The sequence below is a fragment of the Otolemur garnettii genome, unplaced genomic scaffold, assembly GCF_000181295.1.
Source record: "Otolemur garnettii isolate 467f Iridium unplaced genomic scaffold, OtoGar3 scaffold00080, whole genome shotgun sequence".
Classification (NCBI taxonomy): Eukaryota; Metazoa; Chordata; class Mammalia; order Primates; family Galagidae; genus Otolemur; species Otolemur garnettii.
This window is the reverse complement of record NW_003852475.1, coordinates 920292-925375: the sequence shown is the minus strand read 5'-3', so window position 1 is coordinate 925375 and position 5084 is coordinate 920292. Positions and strand designations below refer to the sequence as shown.

The 5084-nt window shown below is 38.7% G+C and overlaps 1 protein-coding gene across 1 annotated transcript in view; it reads left to right on the top strand.

The window, feature by feature from the left end:
• Positions 1-5084, top strand: part of NCKAP5 (NCK associated protein 5) — an 807957-nt gene that overhangs the window by 711058 nt on the left and 91815 nt on the right. The gene's annotated exons all lie outside the window — the stretch shown is intronic.

Here is a 5084-nt window from a genome sequence, read left to right as displayed (position 1 = left end):
TTACCTCCTTCTCCCCCACCCCCTCCTGGCGGGTCAGTCTCCCTGCTGACCAGGCCCGGGGAGATTAATTAATTATCAGTTAATAATTACTTACTGATGCTAAGGTTTCCTTAGAGTTTCACAGACTTTAATCTGAATTTCTTTTCCTCCAAGTAGCTCCTGACTCTGCAGAGCTAGAAGATCTTTTTCAAAAACTCTCTAAAATTGTATGCAGATTATGTTCATTGCAAAAGTCTCTCTCCCATCCCCCATTTTTACTCTTGGCTGCCATGGTATCATTCCTTCTTTGAAAACGTAGATATCCCCTGCATTATAAAACCACAAATTTTGAGCATATCTAAGGCTGCCCTTGTAGTGTCACTAAAAGGAAAGAGAATGAGTGAACGTGTGGAAATGTGGAATATGCTGGAAATTCAATCCGGCTGATGGAGCAGTGCGATAGCCCGGCAGAGCCCCTTATCAGAGGCACTCAATTTATGCCTCGTTTAATATGGTTCCGACAGCTTAGGGTATATCTTCACTGTACAGACATACCAAGAAAACAAAAAGAGCCTGTGTTTGGCTTTTACAATTTCATTTTTTCTTTCTTACTGCTTCTAATACTGAAGTTATTTGCCTTGCTTTTGCTCTCTCATCCGTAGTTTTTCACAGGGCAGTAATGAGTCTCTTGGTCATTCCAGAATATCTGTAGGAAACCCTCTTCTTATTTTCTGTGAAGTAGAAAGATTCCCTAATCACCCCCAAGTACACGTAATCAATAGGGATATGCTAATTTTTCTAGTTAGCTGCAAGACGAAATTAGTCCTGCTGAGAAGCTCTTCCATACAGAGGAATGTTATTAACCTGGGTAGTTGACCAGCTCCTCATTTTTTTGAAATATAAAATGCAGTGCTCTTTGTTTCATCTCTATAATCATCAGTATGGATTGGACTAAAATTACTAATTTCAGAAAGGACATTGCTGTAGACTCCTATGGGACTACTACAAAAATAGCAGTGAAAACTCATTCATTATATGTTATCAGCCTATGTAGGAAGGAGATTAGATACAAAATAAGATATATTTTAATACCATTGCACATTGATGTGAATACCCATGAGTCTTTTAAAATTCAAAGTTTAAGGGAATTTTCCCCCCACTAGTGCTGAAGGTAAATTCACTATAAGCTTATTTTAGAGTATATTGCAAGGAATGTTTCTCGTAGCAGTTATTTTGGATAAAAACAATAACCATATAGAATGCCTTAGATATCACACTTTTTTCCTGAATAAAACTGCTGTTCAAAAACCTTGACACATAAGAGGAGTGCAGTTCAGCACAATTCCTGAGAGTGGAGTGCTAAGGACCGGGCTTGCAGACACTAGGAGTTGGAAGGAGTCTTCAGGAACACAATCAAATGAGGAGGTCAGGAGGCATCTAGACAGGGGACTGACAGCACCTGCTTCAAGGGGTCACAGTGCCGACTTGTGCCACTGCAGTGTATGAGGAGCAAATCCAGACAGATTCCCTGACTCCACATGCCAGACTGTTGTCCAGACATGGTGCTGCTACTGACCATGAATCCACACTAGGGCCACTTCAATTTGTAACTAAAATAGTCATCAAGTGCAATAATTATAAACAATTCAATGGTCTAAAACTATAGGGAAATGAATATATATCACTGAGAACAAAAGTTCTCTGAAATTTGAAGGAAAGAGATCAGTAAACCCAGGAGCCTCATGTGTGAAACAAAAATGTGTTCCAGAGAACAAAGAGAAGGCTAGGGGTTGAGAGCAAAAGCTCCTGTCTAGGTTCTAATCAGGTTTATTTGCACAACTAAAGGATTAAAACTCACTTAATTATTTTTCTATTGAGGAGAGTCTCGCTCTGTTGCCCTGGGTAGAGTGCCATGGCATCATAGGTCACAGCAATCACAAACTCTTGGGCTCAAGAAATCCTCCTGTCTCAGTCTCCCAGTTAGCTGGGATTATAAGCACCCACCACAGTGTCCAGCTATATTTTTCTATTTTTAGTAAAGACAGAGTCTCAGTCTTGCTCAGGCTAGTCTTTAACTCCTGAACTCAAGCAATCCAGCTGCTTGGGCCTCTCAGAGTGCTACAATTACAGGCGTGAGCCAAGATGCCAGCTTCACGTAGTTGTGATTGGTCAGCACAGCTGAGCACAGATGAGCTGTGATTGGATGGTTCTTGTGAGCACTGAAATTTTCAAAGATAAAAGGTGCATATTCTTCAGGGAACTCATAATGCTTGTGTGACCCCTCCCTGAGGCTGTTTGGCTATGTTTAAGTTGAAGCCCAGTTAGCCAGTTGGGCTCCATCTTGAAAAATTGTCTATTTCAGGCTCACTCTTGTACATGCCACTATCCCTTCCTCTTTACAAGCTGATAGATAGTTATGAGAGTATTAAGGCATTTAAATTATTTTCATCTATAATGATAGTACCCGAAAGTTTATTTACATATGTGTAACAAATCCACAAATGTGGTAAACCTCTACTTAGTTAACTCACTAGTTAACTACATATCCATTTTTAGAATTGGTAGAAACATTCTAAAATATATTTAAAAGTTCCATTAATGCTTTGCTGAGTTAAATCTTTTTCTCATTTCAGAGCCTTAATTCCAGGCTTATGTCCCCATTTCTGCCATCATTTACAGACCACTTAGCTCTAATTTTTGTGTAATTTAGACAAGGACCATGTTACTTCGTTTTTATTTAAATTATATAAAATCATTATAAAAGGGGAAAAAGACATTCTCTTAGACTGCATTGGTATTAAGTCAATAAGTCAGAAAAAGGTGCACTCTACTTGCTACACATTGTAAGTTCTCCCTTTTTACGGATTTAGATAATTTTCTAAAATGAAAAGTCTCTAAGGAAGACAGCTCCAGGGTCCTATTTAACTATCACCAGACAAAAATAAGAAGAATTAACAAAATTAATGAGATCATATACCTTCATCATGCCATGGAAGGAAATGACCATTTTAGTATGAGTATCTTAATTTAAATTATGGGTATTCTCTTCACCCAGTGTCACACAGTCTTGAAAAAAAATCACATCTGTTAATAAAAAAGCATCAAATACTACCCCATTAAAATGATACTGTGGTGATGAAATAGCAGAAAATAGTACAATAATTACACAAATTGTTGTCATTTTATTAAGTTCTGCAAAATGTTACGATTTTAACATCCTTAATTGAATGATTCTTTTTTAAATGCTATTTCGATGCTAATAAGAACCATGCATATTTTGTTCTACTCTCACAAAGTTTCCTAAATGATTAATTTTTCCAAAGCTGATGCCTTCCTGGAATTTTTCCTCCTAAGATCATTTCCTGTCTCACTTAGATTCATTATGTTTTCTCCTTTTACATGAGCTTTGACATCAAAATGTTGTTTTCTTGGGAAGCTGCTGGTATTTGGGTGATTTCAGAGAAGAAATATGTGCAGAATTCCAAATGAAAGGTGTTCCCAAATATTGAGTTTAATTATGAAATTTTACAGATAGATAGATAGATACATACATACATACATTGATCAGTGGTAAATTAGATTTTCTCTTTTTCCTCCTGTGCCTTTCGTAAGGTCATTTCTTCCTAGTGGTAGGAGGTAAAAGAATACCATGAGTGCAGTGACCTTTAATGGTTGCCTGCTACAGATTGGAGTTGGACCAGTTCCTGACCTCAAGTGTAGAGCCCCCAAAGTGGACAGGAATTGGTGATGTATCCTTAGAAGACACCCAAAGTACTGACAACAAATGTAAACCCCAAACAGCCCAGAGTTGTTGTTTATGAGTCACCTTCTCCTTTTTACCAAATGGGACATTATTGAGCTTGATTTGTGTCTGCTCCTGGGATAGCAATGACTGAGAAATTCTGAATTTCTGACCGCCAGTCTTTCCTGAGCCAAACACTTAGCCATACTTCTTGGTTCTGTGGCCACTCTGATTCTCCACAGTGCTTTATTATATGGACATTGTCTTACTTGTGCCTGTCTCTGGCAAGTTCTTAATCTTGAGCTGACAGTCTCCTACCCTCCAGGAAGGTTCCTACAACTTCCTGCCAACCCCAACCACTGTGTGATCAAGAATGAAAATTAATTTAAATTTCATCCTGTGAAAAACATAATTAGCAAGGGGAATCTACTGCCAAAATAAATTATGCCCCTCATTTCCATAGGCAAATGGATTTTTTTTTTAAATTACTCACCGCTTTGCATTGAAGTCTATTTGTATGGATAATTAGGAGTTGACGAGCATGTCATTCTAAGGCATTCCCACATTTTCAAATCCTTTATTGCTTCTTCATCCATCCTCTTCAAGTTCAAAATTTATTTCCTACAAGTCCTCTGCCCCCTTGGGTCATCCAGCCCAGGAGAGCTGACAAAACTGGGGCCTTGTCCACAAGCCCAGTTCCTTTGATAATGCTCCAGAAGTCGCTGTTAGCATCTGCTGTTAGGCACATAACCCTATAGGAAAGCGCTGACAAGGAGCTGGCAGGTAGGACCACACAACAGCTTTTGTTTTCTTCCTTAAATACGATAGTTGAAAAAGGTGGTGGTGAAATTCTACAGAAAGGTTAAGGGACAGTAGGGAAAGGAAACAGCATTTGCAGACAGAAAGGGAAAGAGAGAAGGAGGGAGGGAGGGAGACAGAAAATGTCTGCTGCTCTTACATTAAAATATAGTTTATGGATTCTTGGAATATTGCCTCCAAGACTGCCAGACCCTAAGAAAGCTATAATATTTCTCGGGAAGGTCTGGGAAGGTTAGCTATAACATGGAGCCCCCTGAAAAACTGAATTATAGCAATGAATAGCAATTAGGAGTACCCATTCTAAAAATAAGATCCTGTGTGACTTTGAACAGATCACAGACCCTCTCTGAGCCTATTTACTTTTATAAGATGAGGACCATGTTCTTTTTTCTTTCCTTTTTTTTTTTTTCTTGAGACAGAGTCTCATTCTGTCTTCCTACCTAGAGTATAGTGGTGTCATCATAACTCACTGACACTCCTGCCTCAGCCTCCTGAGTCGTTGGTACTACAGGCATGTACTACCACCCTCAGCTTTTTTTTTTTT